The sequence below is a fragment of the Chiloscyllium punctatum genome, chromosome 6 (genome assembly GCF_047496795.1).
Source record: "Chiloscyllium punctatum isolate Juve2018m chromosome 6, sChiPun1.3, whole genome shotgun sequence".
NCBI classification, from domain to species: domain Eukaryota; kingdom Metazoa; phylum Chordata; class Chondrichthyes; order Orectolobiformes; family Hemiscylliidae; genus Chiloscyllium; species Chiloscyllium punctatum.
Window position 1 is genome coordinate 5,042,117 of NC_092744.1, and position 25,537 is coordinate 5,067,653.

Genomic DNA, 25,537 nt, shown 5'->3' on the forward strand with positions numbered 1-25,537 from the left:
GATAATGCATGGCTTAGAAAGGGTGGACGCTGGGAATTGTTTCTGTTAGATGGGGAGCAAATGACCCATGGGCACAGCCTTGGAATTAGAGGGGGTCAATTGAGAACAGAAATGAGAAGACATTTCTTCAGCCAGAGAGTGGTGGACCTGTGGAATTCATTCCCACAGAGCACAGTGGAGGCCGGGATGTTGGGGCTCTACAAGGTGGAGATTGATAAATTCTTGATCTCACAAAGAATTAAGGGCTACAGGGAGAGTGCGGGTAAGGGAGTTGAATTGCCCATCAGCCATGATTAAATGGTGGAGTGGACTCAATGGGCCAAATGGCCTTTGTTCCACTCCTATGTCTTATGGTCTAATGGTCTAATATGATGGAATACTTTGCACTGGCCTGGATGAATGTTGCAGCTTAAGCAAATCAAAAGCATGATGCCTTCAAAAACTAAGCAGGCCACTTGTTTGGCACCCAATTTATCACATTCACCATTTACTGCCTTCGCCAATGGCACCCCATTTATAACTGTCACCATAACAGCAGTGTGTATCATCTACAATGTAGTTACTTACCAAGGTTCCACGACAGCACCTTTTGAAACCAGCAATCTCTACTGCTGTGAAAGACTAGGGCAATGAGATGTGTTGTGTGACTACCTGCAGGTTCCTCTCCAAGTCACATCACATTCTGGCTTAAAACTGTATTGTCATTTATTCACTGTCACTGGATGGAATCATGGAATTCCCTTCTCAACAGCAATATGGGGGTGTTTAAACCTCACATATTGCAGCAGTTCAAGAAGGCAACTCGCCAATTAAGGTTGGGTAATTATTGCTCGCTTGGCCAGCAACGCCCACATCCCATTAACAAATTGAGTTTCATTTAGTACTGGTTGAGGAATTTCAGTCATTAATCACATGACAGGTTATAGTCCAACAGGTTTATTTGAAGCTGAAAGATTTCAGAGTGCTGCTCCTCTTTCAAGTGACTTATGACATCGTCCATCCCAGTCCAACACTGGCACCTCCACACCATAATCTGTTCTATTTGCACGGAACTAGTTTAATGAACGCATATTTGGTACCACTAACTCTGGTTTTTTTTGGTAAGAGCGTGTGGGGAAAGTTTCTTATAAATGTTAACATAATCTAGAAAGAAAAATGGTATTTGGAAAAAATACATTTTTTTGAATGTCATACTTATTTAAAAAGTACTCCTTTTAACAGCTCCTATACCTTTTATCCATTACAAAGGACTACTCATCTTTTAGTTGAGCTTTATTCAACTATGGAACTAAAGAAAGCACAATACAAGAGATCAACATCAAATCACGTACATAAACAAAATGTTGTTTTGTGGCCAAAGATGTGTTTTGTTTAAATCTATCCATTCACATTTGAATGTTCATATTAGAGTTAGTGGATTCATCTCTTGTCCAGCCTAAAGTTCAATTGTATCTATTTTGGTACAAAGGGAATATAGATTTTTTTTGGTCCACCTGCACGTGTAATAATGCTGGCGATTCTCAAAGGGAGAATTTATTATTGCCACGTGAACAATAAGACTTTGCAGTTATTAAGTTGACTATTCTGCTGACTAACTAAGTATTGGAGATGGAGAAATAAATTTGAGATTTTCCATCCTTTTGAAGCAGGGCAGTTGTACTTTCTAGCTTTGTTCTAAATCTTAATTTACCAACAAAACTGGTCTTTCTAACAAACTGCTTTTGATATACAAATTTGATTCCGAAGCTGCTATTCACAATACAATTGCATGTTCCATACTTAAATCTCAACTGCAGTCGTTCACAATATGTTACTAATTTAAAACAAAAATTTCTTTGCAGAAGATCTGAGTTTGCTGCAAAATCTAAAATTCAAGTTGTGTCTAAGAGGGCTAGTTTTCTGCAATCAACCTTCAAACGGTAGGAACTTTCAAATGTGAATTGAGACTTGGGGAACTTGCAGCGATTACTAACATCATTTGCATCATTGTTAGTGATTAAATCACCCGCCACAACAAATCCATTATTGTATGAAATACTGATCTCCAGTTCCAGTGAGGCCTGTCAGCAATTCAATTTTGTTTTTCTCTTTTTGTCTCTGTCTTTCTCTGCCACAAACAAGGTCATTGTCCAACAAAGACAACCTGGCAAATAGTATGACTAAAAAATTTCTTACACTCCTGTTGCTTACCCTGGAAACTTTGGCAACAATAAGAGTTTTTTTCAGGTTAGATTCCCTACAGTGTGAAAACGGGCCCTTCGGCACAACAAGTTCACACCAGCCCTCCAAAGAGTAACCCACCCAGATCCATTGCCCCATCCTATATTTACTCTTGAATAATGTACCTAACACGGTGAGCAATTTAGCATGGCCAATTCACCTAACCTCTTTGGATTGTGGGAAGAAACCAGAGCACCCAGAAGAAACCCACACAGACACAGGGAGAATGTGCAAGCTCCACACAGACACTGGCCTGAGATGGGAATCGAACCCAGGTCCCTGGCGCTGTGAGGCAGCAGTGCTAACCACTGAGCCACTGTACTGTTGTGTAATATCTTTCCTAAGTTTTGTCCTTGCTAATAACGTGAAATAGCTGAAAGCACGTTCGCAGGTTTTTCTGCACTATACTTTTTTCTCCACCTCCAGGTGAAATGAGTGAGGTGGGCACAGTGTAAAGTGCTCTCATCTGTGTCCTGTTCAAGTCCAGGATGGTCTTCTATTTTCATACTCAGTTTCCCATTGCATTCTATTAGCTTTCCTAATTACTTGTCACTCCATGCTTCAAACCAGCTCAAATAGAGCAAATCCTCTTCTAACTTGATTCGACAATTACTTTTTCTACCAAGTGTTCTATCTACAGATTTCAAACACTGAAATCTAAAATTAATTTATTACTTTTGGAGAAATGTTGAAATTCACACTAAATTCGGGAAAACTCCAAATTTATATTTGATTTGAGACTAATTTTTCACATTTCATAATTACAAACAATGCCAAGAATCAACAATTGCATTGTTTTGCAGCACATCACCTCTAATCAGTAGTGCAGAACATTGTCCTATTTGTATAACAAATGTTACGTTTTAACTTGAAAGAAAACTTTATTTGAGCCTATCATGCCAGTCAAAAGCCTAATAAAGCCCGGAGAGCATTTGGTGAAGAAAGTGTGTTAAAATGGTCATTGAATTGGTCAAAAACATTTGACACTTCTCTTTCTAAATTGATTCTTGCTGAATTGATATCGCACAACAGCCATCTAACTTAGGCTGTTCTTTTGTGCATTCACTTGAAACCACTTGTGTTTGGGTGAAAGATTTTGTTGTCTGTCTTTGAGGACAAGATAGTTTCCAAATGGCATTTTAGTTTGCAGAAAACACATTGTAGTCAATGATTTTCAATAAACCTATTTATTGTGAATCCTGAATCCAAGCAGATCAGATAATGCTACCCATGCTTGCCATGCTGTGCTCAACTTTTATTATTTTACGGGTTCAACATCCTCACTTTTGTCTCAGCAAATTGCTCATATCCTTCTATCTGGAACATCTTATGGTTGTGTGTTTAAAAAGCATGCACAGTCTACAGTGTGCTAGTGTGCATGAAATATACTTTTTACCATTTTGAAATGACAAATCAATGATGTATCCTTGTCTGCAGCCACCTAGTTGAAATCTCTGATCAGCTGAGGTTATTTGGAAGGAAAATTCAATGGAACAAAAATTTTGTTTTACTAGAATTCAGTTGTAAAGGTTACATCAACCCAGGTAAAATGATCTTAACTGGTTGCAAACTGTAACATGCAAGGACGTTTACTTGAGGGATATCTACAGATGCATTGATGCACTGAAGTAGAATGACAATAATCGGTCTAAATTTCGTGAACAAAAATTGCCTCCGTTTCTTTTAAAGTTAACTTCAGAAAAGGTGTGCACTGCTGCAGTCTTGTACAGCAAGACTGGAGTTTTGGGTTTTAATTGGATGGAACTTGAACTGATCGGTTTCTCATGCATAGTAATGATGTATTGTTCAACAGAAGCCATTCTGTTGACCTAGCTTCTACTTAGTAAATTAAGAATTCAAATATCTTGTGGTGATAGCATCCTGTGCAAGACTGTAAGGACTTGAACTTCAAATTAATTTCCAAATGTCAAAATGCCTTTTAAAACTTTTAAGTTTTGTACTGTGAGTGAATGTTTTGGCTGTATTGATCATGTCAGCCAGCCTGTCCTCACTGGGAGTTACTGCTACTCTTGTTAGCACCTTCTGGTTGATAGCTGCTCAAGGTAAGGTTGTAATTTGGAAGAAACGTCTGAGCAGAAATTTTGTTCCGATAGTTTTTGTTAGGTGACATTAATGAGTAACCATGTTATATTAATCTATCGCAAGTAAGCATGGCTAATATGGTCATGCTGACACACAATTAATAATGACAGATGCAAGATTGCTGTCAGCAAAAGTTTCATTCTCTCTTTGTCACATGAAGGCTTTTGAGTGCATACAAACCTTGGATATTAAACAATTAATCAACACACCATATTACCTGTCTTTTTCTGCTCCCATGTTGAAGTTTGTAATTGTTCTAAGGTCACTATCATTTTGGTGCACTTATTGCAAAAATTGGGTCAGTTTTCATTAGTTTTCAGACACAGCAAGCAAAACTTGAACATTGTCAAATGACTTGTGTAACACATGTTGCTACTTCATTGGCTGCTTTTATGTGCCGACCTGATGTTTGTGCCACTTAACTAGTACCCTGTTCTTAGCTCTACTTGTTCTGTTCTGTTTTTAAAAATGTGTAAGTGTCTTTGCTGTCGTGCAGTGAATAATTGGGTTAAAAATGTTAAGATTAAATTAGCAGTTTTAGTACACAAGTTGACCACATCTACTCAGTTGTCTTAATTGTGCCGAGATTTGAACGTCTCCTAACCATGCAACTTAACGTGAATTAGAGTCTGTAATGTACTGCATGGAAACACCCTTTGGCTTAACTCCATCAATGCTGACCAGATATCTTAAATTAATATGGTCCCACTTGCCAGCATTTGGCCAATGTCTTAAACCCTTCCCACTCATACTCATCCAGATGCCTTTTGAATATTGTAATTGTACCAGCCTCCACCACTTCCTCTGGTCGTTCCTTTCGTATGTGCATCATCCTCTGCGTGAAAAAGTTGCCCCTTAGATCCCTTTTGTGTCTTTCCCTTGTCAACTTAAACCTATGCCCTCTAGGAAAAAGACCATTAGTTTTCACACTATTCATGCCCTTCATGTTTTCAAGGTTATAATTTCCTTGTTTCATGTGAATGTTTGTCTCATTAGAAAATAAAACATAGAACAGTGCAGCAAGGGAACGGGTCCTTCAGCCCATAATGCTGTGCTGAACGTGATGCCAAATTAAGCTAATCCCTTTTTGATTGCCCTTGGTCCATATCACTCCATTCCTTGCAAATTCATGTGCTTATGTAAAAGTCCCTTAAATACCCCCGTCGTAGTCCAGATTCTTACCACTCTGGTTTTTAAAAAAAAAATCTTGCACCTCCCATTCAGAGAGGGCCTTTGAACCCCCCCACTACCCCACCTTGAATGCACGTCTCTAATATTAGTATTTCAACTCTGGGGAAAAGATTCTGACCATCAACCCTGTCTATGCATTTCCTAATTTTACAGACTTCTATCAAGTTTCCTGTCAGTCTCCACTGCTCAAAAGAAAGCAACACTATCTTTTCTAGCCTCCTTATAACTCATACACTCTAATCCAGGCAGCATCCTAGTAAACATCTACTGCACCTCTGCAAAGCCTCCATATCTTTTCTGTAATGAGGTGACCAGAATTGAACGCAATAGTATGTGGCATAACCAAAATCTTATACAGCTGCAGCATGTCATTCCTGGCCTGTTGTTTTAAAAGTAAATTGTAAGTTATTCGGACAACCTGAAACTTGAGATTTTTGAGTTGATGTGAAAAGCCATATATTAGGAGGTGCTTTTGTCCAGCAGATACATTTGTCGTGCAGGGTTTGTATGAAATCAGTAACGTGTGATACGATAACCAATTTCTGCTTAAAGTTGGATTCTTCTAAGTTCTTGCTCTATTTGCAGGCAGTTGGACAAGTGTATTTGTGACTGAAATGGTCTTCTGACTTGATTATGCTAAAAGCATTGGATACGTGCTAGCAATAGTAAATGTTTTACTTAATTACATAAATACTTCCAACTTAATGTCATGAGATATGAAGGTCTCCACCTCCTCTATTTGGCCCCGTGCCATCCATTTTACAAATTGCATTATGATTTTTTTTTTCTCAGACTATCCTTAGCTACTGTTTCATTCAACTCAGTTGTGTGCAGCTTTGTTTTCAATTTAATTCCTATCCTCTGGTCATCTCGCTCAACAGTTTGTGGCTAAATACTGAAATGAGACGTTATGTAAGTTAGTAGTGCAAGAGCGACTGGGATACTGAAATCAAATCTTCAAGTTACCTTTCAAGATGACTGATAAAACTTCACTGATACATTGTTTTCCTTAATGTGATACTTTTAAAAAAATGGTTGAGGCATTTACTTAGCTCAAAGTACTTTCTCCTGAGCCGTTTTTGTCTGGTGTTAAAACACATGCTCACTTATTCAAAGTGAAGGAGCCTGTTTTGAATTTCAACACAATGATATAAGTTTAGTTTTACAATGGGCAACTGGTGTTGCCAGCAATGTCCATGTCCCATGCTTTTAAGAAAAGGTAAAAAGCATTCTACATGTGTTGCCTAAATAGGTTTGTGCAGAGGCAATGCTCACATGAATAATACAGTAGGTATTTGACTATATTTCCCCAGTTAGGGATATGAAAGCATACCAGGATGATAAATGTTTTGGGGAAGTATTTCAGATGCACCTTTTTTAAGTGGTCATTCTTCTTGGACTCCAGAAGTGTGTGGTGTGCTCTTTGACGACAAAGGCGATCACCCCTAAACTTCTATCCCTTTCTGTATCCCATATACGTGCACTTCAGTCACTTTGATTGTAGACATGAGCAGGAACTAAAGATTTTGCCATTTCCAACTGTGATCAATTTGTTTAGTTGTAACCTTGTTTGCTAGTGAGGGCTATGGTGATGCAGTGGTAGTGTCCCTACTTCTGAGCTAGGAGGCCCAGGTCAAAGTCAGCTGCACCAAAATGTTTCCTAACTAGTTTTTTAAAAATCTTTTTCTGGTTTATGTAGCATGAACTGAATTGAAAGTTTGGCACCTCTGCTTTGTGCTTTGGTGCTGGATTTTTCTGTTAATCGTTATGAATCATAAGTGTTTATAGGGTGGTGCTTTCTCTGATAGAATTACATCATTATTAGAATAGCAAGCTGATTTAAAACTACTAGAAACTTTCATTTGCAAAACTTTTATTTGTGCCATTCAATTCAACAATGTTGAAACTTTTTTATAACTGCCAGTGACCATATGTCCAAATCCAGTAAATTTTTAAACTAAATTCAATTCCATGTGAGATGTTTTGGGTGTGAGATTATTCATTTCATCCAAGTTGATTTGCTTGCTGCTGAATTTATTTTGGGAATATTGGAGATGAAAGACATTGCAAAGCAAGAATTGATTTGTGATTTTATAATTGTGTGAATACAGGAAATTAAAATAGTGGATTAGTTGAGGTAAACATTCGGTTTAATTAAATCTGAACTGAAGAATGCTTCAAATGAAGCAGTCTTTTTCGTATTAAACATGGACTTTGCTTATTCCTGCCCTGATTTACATTATGTACAATTTGTAAAGTTTTTATCAAGTTGTCTCCATTATCTAAATTACAAATGAGCACACAATGTTCATATTAGAAAAGTCAAAAATTGGCATTGTAATTAGTTAGGGCTTTAGAGGGGTGAGGACTCATTTGGGATAATTAGCATGGTTTTGTGTGTGGGAAAGTGTGTCTTTGGACAAGGACTTTTTAACAAGGCCTTTAACAAAGCCTTTGACAAGGTGCTGCATGGTGTGTTGTTGAGTCGGGTTAAATCTCTCTATCTCAGGAGATGGCCAATAGGATACAAAATTGTCTTGACAGTAGAAGATAGAGGTATTGGCAGAGGGTGGTTTTTTCGAACTGGAGGGCCTGTGACCAGTGGTATGTCACACAGGGATCGGTACTGGGTCCACTCTTTGTCATTTATATAACTATTTGTATGAAAATTTAGGTTCATTTAGTAAGTTGGCGAATGATACCAAGATTAGTGATACAGTGGATGGTGAAGACTAATCTGGGAATGCACAAGGTCTTGACCAACTGGGCCAATGGGTTGAGGAATGGCAGATGGAGTTTAATTTACTCCAATGCAATGTGTTGCATTTTGGTAGGTCAAACCAGGGTAGGATTTACGCAGTCAATGATAAGGTCCTGGGGAATGTTAAAGAATTAAACATCCCTAGTTCTACGGATAGTGATTCATAGCTCCTTGTGAAGGCAAATTTCAGCATGCTTGCTTTCATAGATTAGATTAGATTACTTACAGTGTGGAAACAGGCCCTTCGGCCCAACAAGTCCACACCGCCCCGCCGAAGCGTAACCCACCCATACCCCTACATCTACATCTACCCCTTACCTAACACTACGGGCAATTTAGCATGGCCAATTCACCTGACCTGCACATCTTTGGACTGTGGGAGGAAACCGGAGCACCCGGAGGAAACCCACTCAGACACGGGGAGAACGTGCAAACTCCACACAGACAGTCACCTGAGGCGGGAATTGAACCCGGGTCTCTGGCGCTGTGAGGCAGCAGTGCTAACCACTGCCACCGTGGTCAGTGCATTGAGTATAGGAATTGGGAAGTCTTGTTGCAGCTGTGCATGACATTGTGTAAGGCCACATTTGGAGTACTGCAAGCAGTTCTGGACGCCCTAGTGTGTAGAAAGGATATTATTAAAGTAGAAAGAGTACAGAAAAGACTTACTAGGATGCTACCTGGACAAGAAGGTTTGTGTTATAAAGAGAGGCTTTACTGACTTGACAGACTTTTTCCCCTGGAGCATAGGGGACTGAGGGGGTGACCTTTTTATAGCGGTCTGTAAAATCATGGGAGGCACGGTTCAGGTATATAGCGAGCAGCTTTTGCCCATGCATGGTCGGGGAGTCTAAAACTAGAGGGCATAGGTTTAAGGTGAAAGGGGTGAGGTACAGAAGGATCCAAAGGGGCAGTTCTTTCCACACAATGTGGTGAGTGTCTGGAACTGACTGGTGGAGGCAAGTACAGTTTTGTCAGTGAGTTCTGAAAAGATTTGTAGCTCAGGTTGAGGCTCTGGATGTAAATTTGCTCACTGAGCTGGAAGGTTTGTCTTTTAGATGTTACCTAGTGTCGAGAAACATCAGTGAGTTCCAGTGAAGTACTGATATTATGGCCCGCTCTGTATTTGTTTAGGTTTCCTTGGGTTGGTGATGTCATTTCAACAAACACATTGACTTGGATCACATTTACCACACCCTGAGTAAAAGAACATGAAATGATATCACCACAGGAAATGATGTCACCAACCCAAGGAAACCTAAACAGATAAAAGGTGGGCCTTGCTACTAATGCTTCACCAAAAGCTCACTGATGATGATACTTAGTATACTGACAAAATGTCTGAAAACAAACTTTCCAGCTCAGCGCGCAAACTTCCATCCACAGTTTTGTCATTTAAGTAGTATTTGAACGGGTAGGTGGATGAAGTACGTATGGAAGGATATGGACCATGCACATGGGACTTAGTTTAATTTTGAAAACTGGGTGGCATGGGCATGTTGGGCTAAAGAGCCTGTTTCCATGCTGTAAACCTCCATGATTCTATGTCCCTTTTGGAGCATGCACCTAATTCACTCAGTTCACTTGTAGGCAGGTTTGAAAATTGTTTTGAGAAGTTTAAGAAAAGGAACTCTGGTAATTCAGACCATTTCAGTTGTTGTTAGGTTTCTTGCTCTCTTGGAATAAGAGCATTGCTTCTCGACACAGCTGAAACTTACCAAGACATAACCACTAGAACTAGTCGAGAAAAATTACAGGTGGTGTTAGGTCTAATCCTGTATCAATTTTTTTTCATGACAGTCCGAATGGGCTAAAAGAAGATTTTATCCCATCTGTAAAACTGGTAATTAGTTTAATTTGGTGGAAAAGGATAACTTAAAAGGAAGACTCAGCTGAAAACCCACTTGAAACATAAAGGTGTAATCTTCAGCTTTTCAGTGAGCAATCTTGCAGAAAGCACCTTTTTTTTCTTCAAGTTAATTTATGGCATCAAGGATCACTGTTTGATGTTTCTATGCTCTCCAGTTTCCATCAAGAGTTGCTTTGTTGATGGTGATAGTCTGAGAGATGAGGCTTTGACATCTCTAAATATTTCTGTGAAGAATGTCTGAAATGGATGCAAAGAGAATGTTGAAAGATCCTTCAGGAAGACTTGTCTTCATCTTATTTTATGAAGACCTTTCAAAGCAAATGGGTAGATTTTCCAGGTAGATGCCTAGATTAGGAACTTCAATAAAAAAGCTTCAGATGATGGAACTTTTACTGGAGGCAGAGAGGCTTCACTGTAGAGACCATTGCATACTTGGATAAATACTTGACGCAGGGTTAAAAATCTCTCCACACCAGGTTATAGTCCAGCAGGTTTAATTGGAAGCAACTAGCTTTCAGAGCGCCATTCCTACTTCAGTTGATAGTGGAGGACGCAATTGTAAGACACAGAATTTATAGCAAAAGTTTACAGTGTGATGGCATAGCTTTAAATTAAGGGGTGGTAGGTATAGGACAGATGTTAGGGGTAGATTCTTTACTCAGCGAGTCGTGAGTACATGGAATGCCCTGCCAGTAGCAGTGGTGGACTCTCCCTCTTTATGGGCATTTAAACGGGCATTGGATAGGCATATGGAGGATAGTGGGCTAGTGTAGGTTAGGTGGGCTTGGATCGGCGCAACATCGAGGGCCAAAGGGCCTGTACTGCGCTGTATTGTTCTATGTAACTGAAATTATACATTGAAAAATACCTTGATTGTCTGTTGCACCTTTTGATGAAAGGTGCTATGGGACAGGGCAGTGGCATTAGTCTTTGCTTGCTCAGATAAAGATCTGACAAAGTCCTGATGGACTGAATGGATGTTTATGCTTAGAAACTTCTGTGTACTCTGGCTCATGAGGATCTGGCCTAATTAAGAGAGCATTTACATCGTTTTAGAACATAGAAAAGCACAGCACAGAACAGGCCTTTCAGCCCATGTTGTGCCAAGGATTATTCCTAATATAAAATAACCTACACGCCCCTCAATGCACTGCTGTCCATGTGCATGTCCAACAATGTCTTAAATATTCCTAATGACTCTGCTTCCACCACCACCGCTGGCAATGCATCCCATACATTCACAACTCTGCATAAAGAACATACCTCTGACGTCTCCTCTGTACCTTCCTCCTCATATCTTAAAACTATGACCTCCTTGTGCCAGTCAATCCTGCCCTGGGGCAAAGTCTCAAGCTATTGATTTCTATCCAAGCCCCTCATTACCTTTTATACCTTGATCAAGTCACCTCTTCCACCTCCTCTCCAGAGAGAAATGTCTGAGCTTATTCAACCTCTCTTCATAAGACAAGCCCTCCAATCCAGGCAGCATTCTGGTAAACCTTCGCACCCTTTCCAAAGCATCTGTATTTTTCCTATAATAGGGCGACCAGAAATGGACACAATTATTCCAAGTGTGGACTCGGTCTTGCAGAGCTACAGCAAAACCTTGTGGCTCTTAACTTCGATCCCCCTGTTAATGAAGGCCAAAACACCATATGCTTTAACAGCCCTATCCACTTGGGTGACAACTTTTGAGGGATCTATGCATTTGCACACCAAGGTCCCTCTGTTCCTCCACACTGCCAAGAATCCTGCCTTTAATCCTATATTCAAGTTCAACCTTCCAAAATGTATCACTTCGCATTTATTGAGGTTGAACCCCATCTGCCATTTCTCAGCCCAGCTTTGCATCCTGTCTATGGCACGCTGCAGCCTGCAATTGCCCTTGATACTATCGACGGTACCTTTGTCATTGGCAAATTTACTAACCCATCCCTCAAACTCCTTATCCAAGTCATTTATAAAAACTACGAGGAGCAGAGGCCCAAGATCAGAGCCCTGTGGGACCCCAAACAATACTGACCTCCAGGCAGAATACTTTCCATCCACAACCACTCTCTGCCTTCTGTCAGCTAGCCAATTCTGAATCCAGATCGCCAAATCTCCCTGTATCCCATACTTCCTGACTTTATGAATGAGCCTACAATGGGGAACCTTTTATCAAATGCCTTGCTGAAGTCCATATACACCACATCCACTGCTCGATCTGTCTCGTCACCACCTCAAAGAACTCAATAAGATTTGTAAGGCATGACCTGCCCATCACACAGCCATGCTGACTGCTTTTAATCACTCTGCTTTTCCAAATAGTCATAAATCCTGTCCCTCAAAATTCTTTCCAAAACCTTACTGACCACAGATGTAAGACTGACTGGTCTGTAATTGCCATACTACCCTTCTTGAAAAGAGGAATAACATTTGCCTCCCTCCAATCCTCCAGTACGGCTCCTGTGGAGAGTGAGGAGGTAAATATCCTCACCAGCGGCTTAGCAACTTCCTTTTTCCCATCCTGGAGCAACCTAGGATAAATGTGGTCTGGCCCTGGGGACTTAACAATCTTAATGTTTGCCACAATTTCCAGCACATCAACTTTTGGTTCTGCTTCAATCTCAGTATATGACGTTCCAAATTAACTTATCTGTTCTTTCTCTTTTCTGATGATTGATCATTGGTCTGAAACTTAATACATTTTCCTTATCTTTCTCCATAGCTGCAGCTTGTCTTGAGGTTTTTTCAGCCTTTTTTCAGATCTCCAATATATAGTTTTCTTCTTTTGCTATTTTCACTGTGATCTGAGGATTGTTACCTATTAGACTAAATTGCTATTATCGGAAACTGAATTTATCCAGGCTCACTAACAGATCTTTGTGCCAAAATGATGAGTACACTTTTTAATGCGTCTTGTACACTAAAACTCAGTTTAATTACATGGTAGTTTTCTATTTGGAATGGGTTTATTGATCTACAGCAGGCCATTTGGCAGTTACTGTAGTGTACAGTGGTGAAATTAACATAAACTACAGAAGGACAGCAACAATCTCCCACAAGTGAATGATTCATCCTTATGTAGTTTGTCTGCTTGAACCAGAGATTTTGTGAATCCACTGGTGGAATTCTGCTGCAATTAGAATACCTTCACTTGAGTCCAGGATGTACACAATGTAATAAAGTGTGAAGGATTGATTCTGAATTATAGAGGGGAAAGTGCAGACTGCAGATGTTGGAGATCAGAGTTGAGAGTGGGGTGCTGGAAAAGCACAGGTCCGGCAGCATCGGGGGAGCAGGAGAATGGAGAAGCACAGCATGATGAAGGACTCTCTCCCGAAATGTCAATTCTCCTGTTCCTGTGATCTTGTCTGACTTGCTGTGCTTTTCCAGCACCACGCTCTTGACTTTTAATTACAGAGCCAGTTATGTCTTCAGCTTCACCAACGCTAAGTAAGGTTTGATCCTAAAATGTTGTTATGCATTAACTTGACATTAATCTGGGAAGGATCCAGATGGAAATGGAGAAAACCCCTCCTTTTAGTACAACTTTTCAGGTTAAAGCATTTTAATGTTGTTTCTTTTGAAATATTTTGATATCTGATCAGAATTTGATTTCAGTCCTGAAGTTCAATAAGACCTTTGATATTTTGTATGCAATCAGTGGTGCAGTTTTGCACTGAAGATATCAGTTTTTGCAGATTTATGTTGAACTTGACACTTTCATTTCCAAATATATCAAAAAGATTTGGAACCTGTTCCTTGAAAGTGGAGTTGCAGGTAGATAGGATAGTGATGGTTGCGTTTGGTCTGCTTTCCTTTATTGGTCAGAGCATTGAGTATATAAGTTGGGAGGTCACGTTGCGGCTTTATAGGATGCTGGTTACACAGTGTTTGGAATATTGTGTGCAGTTCTGGTCTCCCTGCATTAGGAAGGATGTTGTGAAACTTGAAAGGGTTCAGAAAAAATTTCCAAGGATGTTGCCAGGGTTGGAAGATTTGGGGTATAGGGAGAGGCTGAATAGGCTGGGGCTGTTTTCCCCGGAGTGTTGGAGGCTGAGGGGTGACCATAGAGTCTTATAACATTACGAAGGGCATGGATAAGATAAATAGACAAGGCCTTTTCCCAGTGGTGGGAGGAGTCCAGAACTAGAGGGCATTAGTTAAAGGTAAGAGGGGAAAAATTTAAAAGGGATTTAAGGGGCAACTACTTTTACGCAGAGGATGGTGTGTGTATGAAATGAACTGCCAGAGGAAGTGGTGGAGGCTGGTACAATTACAATATTTAAAATTCATCTGGAAGAGTTGAGAGGGATATGTGCAAAGTTCTGGCAAATGGGACTACATTAGCAGATTTTGAGCAGATTTGTAGCTCAGGTTGAGGTTCTGGATGTAGGTTAGCTCCCTCAGCTGGAAGGTTTATTTTCAGAGGTTTTGTCACCATATTTGGTATCATCATCCAAGAAGCGTTGGTGTTATGACCTGCTTTCTTTGTGTTTAGGTTTCCTTTGGTTGGTGGTGTCATTTCCAGTGATATAATTTCTTATTCTTTTTCAGAGGGTGGTAAAATGGGGTCTAAATTGATGTGTTGATAGCGTTCTGTTTGGAATGCCATGCTTCTAGGAATTCTTGTGCCAACACTGTTACAGAACTGCAAGAAACACTACATTGGACAAACAGGCAGAAAAACAACCACCAGAATGCATGAACATCAAGAGCAGAGGCCCAAGAACAGTGTCTTGTGGGACACCACTCACCCCTGTCCTCCAGGCAAAATACTTTCCATCTACAACCACACTCTGCCTTCTGTCAGCCAACCAATTCTGAATCTAGAGAGCCAAATCTCCCTATATTCCATACCTCCAGACTTTGAATGAGCTTACCATGGGGAACCTTATCAAATGCCTTGCTGAAGTCTGTATACACCACATTCACTACATTCGACCTGTCTTATCACCTTCTCAAAGAACTCAATAAGATTTGTGAGGCATGACCTGCCCCTCACAAAGCCACGCTGACTGCTTTTAATCAATCTATGCTTTTTCAATTAGTCATAAATCCTATCCCTCAGAATTCTTTCCAAAACCTTGCTGACCACAGACATAAGATTGTGACTGGTCTATAATTGCCAGGGATTTCCCTATTACCCTTCTTGAAAAGAGAAGCAACATTCACCTTCCTCCAAGCTCCGCTACAACTCCCGTGGGGAGTGAGGAAGCGAAGATCTTCACCATACGGGCTCAAACTCCTGTCTTCAACAGCCCTGTACGATGTCTTCCTTTCTGAAGACCCTCTCCCCAACATCAACTCTTGGACACAGTTAACAGCACCTCTGCTGGTATGGGCCATTTACTGGAATACAACTTGTTTCTGACACTTCTTTACTGTTTATAAAACAGGTGTCAGCAAGCACATGAGCAATTACCTTCCCAAGTGATTTCCTGATCATGGAGATGAAATCACCTGATTCTTTGTAAAAAGTTTTTTTCAACTGTTTAGAATAGCATTTTGACCTTTTTTTTTGAAGTCAGATCCTCACAAACATGAAGATCAAATCTATTTTCCCTCCCTTTAAGACCTAAATTCTCAAATAATACATTACAAGCCTTGAGAGCAAAAATAGATTCCAGCAGTTTCCTGATGGATTGTCAGGCTAACTCAAGTCTGATGTTTTCTGTTTTCCTTCCTCCTTTCTTGAATGACATTGGTTCGAGTTGCTAACTTTCAACTTGATATTTTTGTCCATGGGTTATTTGATGTTGTTGGCCGTATCTCATTGCCTGTGAGAAGGTGGTAGGAAGTTGCTGCCTTGAACTGTCGCAGTCCAAATAGCACAGTTATACCCACAACATGGTTAAGAAGGCTGTTCATCAATTTTCACCCAGTATTAGGAATGGCGACGTCATTCCAAATGTGAATGACGTGTGGCATAGGACAATCTTGGAAGTGATGTCCTGTGCATTTGCTGCTTCTCCTAGATGTGAGAGGTCTCACGTGCTTGCATGTTGCTGTTGAAGGAGCTTGTGGGTGATGCACACTGTTGTCACTCTGCATTGGTAGTCTCGAGACGTAATGTTGATAATGGTGCACTCAATCAAACAGGCCACTTTGTCCTAGATGGTGTCGAGCTCCTCTAGTATTGGAGTTGCATTGCAGGCAAAAGAGGAATGCATAAAGTAGAGCAAATCCAAACCAGGCTATTACCACCCTGTCAGTCTATTCTTGATTAAAGCAATGGAAGGTATTGTTAACAGTTTTTTATCAAAAGACAGTCATTCAGTGAACTCCCATAGTGACTCAGGTGGACTGTCAGGGTCACCCCACTCCAAATTTCATTAGAGCCTTGGCTCAAATGAAATAACTCCACTCGAGAGGAAAGCTGGGTGGTTCTTGGAGATAGTGGACATACTTTAGGGAGTTGGAAAGTGAGTTACCCTCTAGAATATCTGGCTTCTGACCTGCTGTTGACTCTGAACAAATTTAGTTTGTAGTCAATGGTAGCTCCCAGGGTAGTTAGTGGAGAGCTTGTGGATGGTAATGCAATTGCATGTCATGGAGAGAATGTTAGATTCTCTCTTGTTGGAGATGGTCATTGCTTGGCACTTGCCTCATGTAAATTACTTGCCACTTGTAAATCCAAGTCTGGATGTTGTTCAGGTTTTGCTGTTTTGTGGACATGGGTCGCTTCACTATCTGAGAAGTTGCAAGTGGTGTTGAACGTTGTGCAATTGTCACAGAATATCCCCACCTCTGACAGTATGATGGTGAGAAGGTAGTGTTGAAGTAGCTGAGATGTTTGGGCCTAGAACGCGACCTTGATGAATTCTTGCAGCCATGTCCTGTGACTGAGATAATTAACTTCCGACAACCTCTAACATCTTTTAGCTTGGGGAAGGCTCCAATCAGTAGTTAGTTTCCTTCAAATCCAATTTAGTTTAACTTTTAAGGATTTGATGCCATATTCTGGCAAATGCTGCCTGGTATCAAGGGCAACCACCCAGCTTGCCTCTAGAGTTGAATTGTTTCGTTTGGGCCAAGGCTCTAGTCAAAGCTGGACTGGTGTTACCCTGACAGACCACCCGAGCCACTATGGGAGTTCATTGAATGATTGTCTTTTGATAAAACTGTTGATACTACCTTCCATTGTTTTAATCAAGAATAAACTGATAGGGTGGTAACACCGTGGTTTGGATTTGCCCTGCTTTATGCTGACCAGACGAAGATGGGAATTTTTTTGTTACCAAGTAAATGCTGCTGCTGTCGCTAAAGTGCATGTTTTGCTCAGAATTGGGCTCGTTCTGGAGACCATCTTCAGTACTACGGGAATGTTACCAAGGCCCATAAACTGCAGTGTCTAGTGTCTTCACCTGTTTCTTGACATGTGAAGTTTATTGAAGTAGCTGAAGACTGGCATCAGTGACTGGGGATCTTGGGCAGAGGCTGAGCTAACCATCCACTTGGCATTTTTGGCTGAAAATGTTTGTAAATGCTTCAGCCTTAACTTTTTCACTGGCTGCCCTATTATTTGAGGAAGGCAAAAACTTGAGGCTCCGTCCACCAGTTAATTTAGTTACCTACCTGAATTTGTGGTTGGATTTGGCAGAACTGCTGAGCTTGGGATTGATGTTTTTAGTTATGCCATTGTTTAGTTGTGTCCAGCGTGTACCCTCTGGACTGTTTGGTATGCAGCTAGTCCCTTGTAGCTTCACTAGGTCATTTTTAGGTATACCTGGTGCTGTTCCTGGTAGCATGCCCTCTGTATTTGTCATGATCTTGTGGTTATTGATAGAGTATGGTAAATGCTGGCATCTATTTACAAATCAGCAAAATTAGACATGTATAATATTGACCAGAACTTTGCCATTCAGCTGCTCTACCTTGCTTTTAAGGACATTTTAAGGACAAGGCTAATTTGACTGATATTCCCATTTGCCTCAATTTACTTGACCCATGTTCCCTCCCAAGTGCTAGGCTTTGAGTTCTGTGATCATTTTGAAATATGTTCCATTTAGAGTAATGGTGCCACACCCCACAAAGGAGCAATATTCTAATGCTGCATTGGAGAGTATCTTCAACGTGAAGATGGGAGTTTCTCTCTACAAGAACTGTGCAGAGGCCACTCTTAATACTGCTGGTGCCTGATGCATTTATAATCAGTAGATTGCTGAAGATTGGTCAACTATATTTTCCCTCTTGGTTTCCCAGATATGCAGATCTGTCCTTTTTTGTAAGAGTATACCAGCTTGCAGAGTGGCGGTGTTACTGAGCTACTGTTAGTGATGGACATTTGAGGTCCTCTACCCACCGGCATATCTTGACCCCCTCCCACCCCCCCTTCCCGCCAGTGCTGCTTCCATTTGGTATTCAACATGCAGGAGTATGGATTCATCCATAGAGCATGCAGTGGTAGGTGCTAATTCGTAGCCTATGTTTTACTTAGTATTATGATGATCTGTTGGTTTTCAGCATTGATATTGAAGTCCCTCAGGGCAGTTCTCTCTCTACTATATCCATTGTGCCCCTGCCTCCAGGTGAGTGTCTCTCCTGCCATTTGGACCAGACATACTCTGGCTGGTATGTTTTCTGTAAGATATGATTACATGAGTTGACTTTAGGGCTTTTGTTTGACTTAGAGTCATAGAGATGCCAACCAGATATCCCAGTCATCTAGTCCCACCTGCCAGTACCTGGCCTATATCCCTCCAAACCCTTCCTATTAATGTACGCATCCAAATACCTTTTAAATGTTGCAATTGTACCAGCCTCCAATAGTTCCCCTGGCAGCTCATTCCATACACACATACCGCCTTCTGCGTGAAAATGTTGCCCCTTAGTTCTCTTTTATATCTTTGCCCTCTCACCCTAAACCTATGCCCTCCAGTTCTGGACCCCACCCCCCCCCCCCCCCTATAAGGTCACCCCTCAGCCTCCAATGCTCCAGGGAAAACAGCCCTAGCCTGTTCAGCCTCTCCCTGTAGCTCCGATCCTCCAACCCTGGCAGCCTCCTTGTAAATCTTTTCTGAACCCTTTCAAGTTTCACAACATCTTTCCAATAGGACTTGTTTGTAGAATAATGGGTCCTGTATCAAAGGAAGGATAGTTCCCTCCAAGGAAGTCCAGAGGTGGTCCACAAGAATGATCCCAGTGATGAAGGGCTCGGCTTATGAAGAGCACTTGAGAACTATGGGTCTGTACTGTGTTTAAAAGGATGTGGGAGGAATGTGACTAAAACTTAAACAACTTTTTGCAAGGACTGGGTAAACTAGACATGAAGATGTTTCTAATAGCAGGAGAGAGAGCCTAGGTGAAGGGATGACCATTTCAGAACTGAGGTGTTTCTTCAGCTAGAGGGTGATGAATCTGTGGAACACATGACAATGAGAGTTTATTTAAGACAGAAGTTATTTACTCAGGGAACCAAGGGTTCAGGAAAGAAGCTAACATGAATGGGGTCAAGAAGCAAATCAGCCATGATCTAATGGTGAAACAGACTGGGCCAAATGGCCGAATTCTGCTCTTATATCGTATGGCCCAATGGTTGACACTCTTTAAGATCTAACCTGAATCAGTTTTATTTATTTATACTAATGACTAACTGAACAAAATTGCTTTTCAGGTTTTGAAGTTGCATCTGCCAAAGTCAGAAGTCACATGGCACCAGATTATAGACCAACAAGTTCATTTGAAATCGCAAGCTTTCAGAGCATAGCCTTCATCAGGTGAAGTGAGGGCGAAGGAAACAAATACAATTTATAGGCAGTGAGATCAAACGATCATGCAAATAATGTGCGTAGCATGCAGAGTAAGAATCTCTGCTCGTGATCAAAAGTGTCAGATAGTGTGAGTGAAGTGTCAAAGGTTATAGCAACTGAAGGGATGACCTATAATCTGATTAAATGAGGCAGAGAGATAATTACAAAAAATTAAAAATAAGTAGGTACTAAAGACAAACCAAATGGCTGGAATAACATGATTGCCAAGGGTCGAACCAAAGTAATAAGTAATCCAAAAATGTACAATCTAAGGTCGCGAGATTATCATTTATCAAGGTGGTGGTGTCAAAACAGAGTTATAAGGAAGACTTGACAAATGGCTAACATTGTAGCGTGATTATATGTAACATGTTCCTTCATCTTGGGTTCATGCCATGGCTATTGGTTTCTCCTCTGTGATCCTGCATTGTTGTGTAACTCTGCCACCTTGGAGGACGCTTACCTGAAGATCAGAGGCTCAATATCCTTGACTGCTGAAGTGTTCCCCAACTGAGAAGGAACATTCTTGTTTGGTGATTGTTGCATGGTGTCCATTCATCTGTTGTCATAGCATCTGCATGGTCCCGCCAACATTCCATGCCTTGGGGCTTCCTCACCTGCGGCGGATGAAATAAACAACATTGTCCTCAAGATGCTCCACGTCTCAAGCTTACTCTGTGGGCAAGCCTTGCGCTCACACCAAATCTGCTCAGGTGAGGAGGAACATGATGGACGCCACAAGATTTTAAAGATCACGCTACCATTTATAATATACAAAGCTCAGTTCATTGATTGCCAGCTCCAGCGTGCCACAGTGAAAATTGCAACAACCTCCTCAGAAGACAGTCATGAGATATGACCGATAAAATACCCTTCGTCGTCCAGTACTTCCCCAGAGTTGAGATTATGCCATCGTCTTCGCAGCCTTCGATATGTGATCAATGATAATGAACATCTTGCAAGATCATACCTTCACCCCCACTACTTGCTTTCAAACAGCCACCAAATCTTAAAACAGACTAACGGTCATAACAAGCTACCTAGCCTTCAGCACACCACACAACCCTGCCGTGGCAGCCTCTGCAAGACATGTCAGATAGTCAACGTGGTTACCATGGGAAACCATCACACATGGTAAAGCCATCCACCACGTACATGGTATATACTCCTGTGACCTGGCCAATGTTGTCTATTGCATATGCTGCAGGCAAGGATGCCCTGAGGCATGGTATATTGATGTGGCCATGCCAACACTGCGACACTGCACAGCAATCACAAGAGCATCCTCTAAAATGGTCTCTGAAATATATGACAATACAGAATCACCAAGCAGAAACTGACAGCCAAGTTCTGTACTTAAGAACTCAACTGTGACCTTGAATTCATGTCATGATACAAGTGACAATACTACACTTCTGTATCTGCATAATCTTCCTTATTATCCTTTTTCCCCCTTTAATTAGTTTGTAGAGTTTTGGATTACCTATTATTTTGGTTAGACCCTCAGCATGTGACTCTTATACCTATCATGTCATTCCAGCTGTTTGGTTTGTCTCCAGCACCACCTTTCTTTTTGTAATTATTTCTGTGCCTTATTTAATCAGATTATAGGCCATCCCTTCACTTGCTAGTCAGCCTGTTGACACTCCACACCATTTGGTATGATCTTTTTGATTTCTCTGCCCTTTATCTCTGCATGTAAATTTTGTCTGTGCTTCTCTCTCACTTCACCTGACAAAGGGGCTATGCTTTGAAAGCTTGTGATTTCAAATAAACCTGGTGTCATGTGACACCGGCACCTCCATATCAGTCATTTATAGAGTCGTATAGTTGTACAGCACAAAACAGATCTTTCTGTTCAGTTAGTCCACATTGACAGCGTTCCTAAATCAAACTAGGCCCTCCTGTCTGCATTTGCCCCATATCCCTCCAAACATTTCCTAGTCATGTACTTATCCAGAGTTCTTATAACAGTTGTAATTATACCCACCTCCTCTAGCAGTTCATTCTACACACATCACTGTTTTTTTTTTACAAAAAAATGTTGCTCCCCATGTCCTTTTTAAAACTTTCGCCTGTCACCTTAAAAATATGCCCCTTAGTGTTGAACTCTCCCAACCTAGGGAAAACACCCTTCCTTTCTACCAATTAATATCCATGATAAATGCTTTTATTTTGTGACAATAAAGATGGTCTTTGGTTGACTCCCAAAAATTGAAGGAAACGTGCAGTAGTCATTTTTTATGGATAAAAGCTCTGTTGGATCTATGCGATTAGTTAAATCATTGGATTTCAAAACATTTTTGCTTGGCAGCATTCTCTTAACAGAAATGTAATGCAGGAAGTATGCACTGTTATACTTTTACAGCATAAATGCTTGGATATTGTAGTAGATCATGGTATTTGAGGTATGTAATTTTTGCCCATTAAATTATTTGGCTGTTGAATATAGAATCCTGATGAAGGGCTTTTGCCCGGAATGTCTATTTTCCTGCTCCTTGGATGCTGCCTAACCTGCTGTGCTTTTCCAGCACCACACTCATTTGACTCTGGTTTCCAGCATCTGCAGTTCTCACACTTGCCTGGCTGTTGAATATCCCTATTCTTGAAACAGCTCTTGTCATGTAAAATGTGAATCACAACTGCAACACTATGCAAGGTTCGATTAAAGACTCCAAAAAAGGTTATGAATGTCAATACCTGCTAATTTAAAAAATTTGTTTTGAAATGTCCAAATGTCAATCTATTTTCTGCTGTACACTTGTAATTTTTTAGATATTAGCTTGAGCAATATAGTTGGACTTTCCTTCTAGCTATTAAAATGTCTGTATTGTACAATAAGCAATACAGTACTTGATATGGACTAGGAAAATGGATAATTGTTAAGCCTATGAGAGAGACGGCACTTTTTTTAAACTTTCAATTCGTGACAATTGTCTTGATTCTGAGAGTTGGAATTGTATTTGCAAAAGCCCCAATCATCACAAACATGTTTTAAACACTGGAACGTCAGCCAAGTAGACACTTTCACTCCACTCCACTGTTTTTTAGGGCTCTAAATCTAACTTGCATTCTCAACAGGTTCAGTAATCTGTTTCTGGCTGGTCTTTTTGCTGATTGCCAAAATTGACTTTGAGTATGTTAGTTTCATTATCCTTAGTGTATGGAGAAATGTTTGGCTTTTACAACCATTTTCAGTTTTATGAAATAATGTGGAGCATGGATAGGGTCAATAGACAAGGTCTTTTCCCTGTGTGGGGGGAGTCCAGAACAATAGGGTATAGATTTAGGATGAGATATAAAAGGGACCTACAGGGCAACTATTTCACAAAGGGTGGTGCGTTTATGGAATGAGCTGCCAGAGTAAGTGGTGGAGGCTTGTACAACTACAACATTTAAAAGACATCTGCATGGCTATATGAATGGGAAGTGTTTAGGGGGATATGGGCAAAGTGCTGGTAAATGGGGCTCGATTAATTTACGATATCTGGTCCGCACGGATGAGTTGGACTGAAGGGTCTGTTTCTGTGCTGTACATCTGACTCTGTTAGAAATTGTTTGTATGTTATGTATTGAATCAACCACCAATTCTGCATGAGTGGTATAATCTTGCCCTTTTTGAAGGCCTCCATGATAATCTTGACTTTTTACTATTTTATCTGTTGTTTTTACATAGGTCCTTCTATTTGTAAACCCGTTTCAATTTGAAAGTGATCATGAAGCCCGACTTAGCAACCAAGGTCATTTTCTGTAGGCTGTGGTTTACTTGGCCTGTTTCTCTCCTGTCATCCTGTCCTACTGTATTCAAAATTTTCTTTTTGCAGGGAGCCTTGGATTTAGTTTTCCTTGAACTTGGCACTTTGTCCTAGATTTTGGCTTTGGTTTGACTATATTTTGCTCAGTAATTTTGCAATATTACCATGATGGCATTTAAGTTTTCTCAATTTTCCTGCATCTTGTTAGATGTACTGGTTTCCCTAGTGATTACAATATTTATTTGAATCTTCTCAACATACAGGAAGATGACTAGGGATAATGATGGAAGGTTGCTCCAGTACAGTTACAACACTGGCATCCACCTGACAATGCACACAGTCTTCAGTTGCTTCATCAATGACATTCCCTCCATGTCTGAAATGGGGATGTGCAATTGTTAGTGAATAAGGTTCAGCACCATTTATGGTTCTCAGAAGCAACCTATATGCAGCAAGACCTGGACAATATCTAATAATTAACAAAAGTAGAAATTGCTGGAAAAGCTCAGCAGATATGGCAGCATTTGTGAAGAGAAACACTTTGGGTCGAGTGACCCTTTCTCAGAATTATTCTGAGGAAGGGTCACTCGACCTGAAAAGTTAACTGGTTTGTCTCCTCAGATGCTGCCAGACCTGAGTTTTTCCAGCAATTGGTTTTTGTTCCTGATTTTCAGCGTTTGCAGTTATTTTTGATTTTTTTTTAAAAAAAAAATCTGGTAAGTCACAATTAGCATTTGTGTCACAAATGCCAAGCAATGATCGTTGCCACCAAAAGAACCTAATATTCTCCCTTGACGTTTCAGGGTTACCATAGACTAGAAACTGAATCGGACAAGGCATTCATAAAAAGCCTCTGATCTGTTCTTGCAGCTGTATTCTGTGGCAAGTAAACGACTCCTGTCTCCCCAGTCCCTGTCTCACATCCATAAGGCTAAATTGAAGTGTTGCCATCACTTAATATCCCAGTGTTAAGATCCTGGGCGTGCCATTGAGCAGAAAGTGATCTGGACCAGCCAGACAAATACAGTGGCTACAAGAACAGGTCAGAGGCTAGGAATACTGAAGCAAGTAATTCAACACTTGACTCCCCCAAAACTTGTCCAATATCTTCCAATGCTGCAGTCAGGACTGTGATGGTATACTCCTCACTTGCCTGGAGGAGTGCAGCTCCAACAACACTTGAAGCTTGACACTATCCAGGACAAAATAGCCCTCTTCATTGGCACCACATTTACATGCCTCCACTGCTTCCATTACTGATGCTAAATTGCAGCAGTGTGTAATATCTCCAAGATGTACTGCAGAAATTCACCAAAGACTCGCCAGTCGCACCTTTCCATTCCCACTTCCACTACCATGTGGAAGGATAAGGACAGCAGGTACGTAGGATCAACACTTGCAACTTGGAAAAATATCACCATTCCTTCAGTGTCCTTGGATCAGAGTCCTGGAATTCCTTCCCTGGTGGCATTTTGGCTCTATCTACAGCAGCATGGATTGCAGCAATTCAAGAAGGCAGCTCACAATCATCTCCCCTGAAACAACTAGGAATGGGAAATAAATGTGGCCCAGCCAGTAATGCCCATGCCCTGTGAATGAATAAAATTATTGGAGTGTAATGGATTGCAATCCCTTTGCCTGGCTGAATGCAGCGCTGGCAATATTTGAGAAGCACAACACCACAGGACAACATGATGTGCAATAGATGCTGGCCTCTTCATTGTTCATATCCCTAAACATTTGGGGGAAAGAAAGGAGAAACGACAGGTCTCTGGTACGTGAAACCCCTGTTGGTTGGTTGAATTTATTCAAAGGAGCATGGTTTGGAACAGTCTATGGATTTGTTGAGCAAGAAACTCCAAAACACTGAGAAGCAGACTGAGATCGCTTGGTTGTGTTG

The 25,537-nt window shown here is 40.8% G+C and overlaps 1 protein-coding gene across 13 annotated transcripts in view; it reads left to right on the top strand.

Moving 5' to 3' along the window:
• Nucleotides 1-25,537, top strand: part of trip12 (thyroid hormone receptor interactor 12) — a 217,834-nt gene that overhangs the window by 51,510 nt on the left and 140,787 nt on the right. For 4 of the 13 annotated variants that reach the window (XM_072571941.1, XM_072571940.1, XM_072571942.1 and 1 more), the window contains exon 3: nucleotides 1,842-1,919. The exons of the other annotated variants lie outside the window; for them this stretch is intronic. The gene's annotated coding sequence lies outside the window, so the exon portion shown is untranslated. The remainder of the gene's footprint in view (nucleotides 1-1,841; nucleotides 1,920-25,537) is intronic. 13 annotated transcript variants of the gene reach the window in all.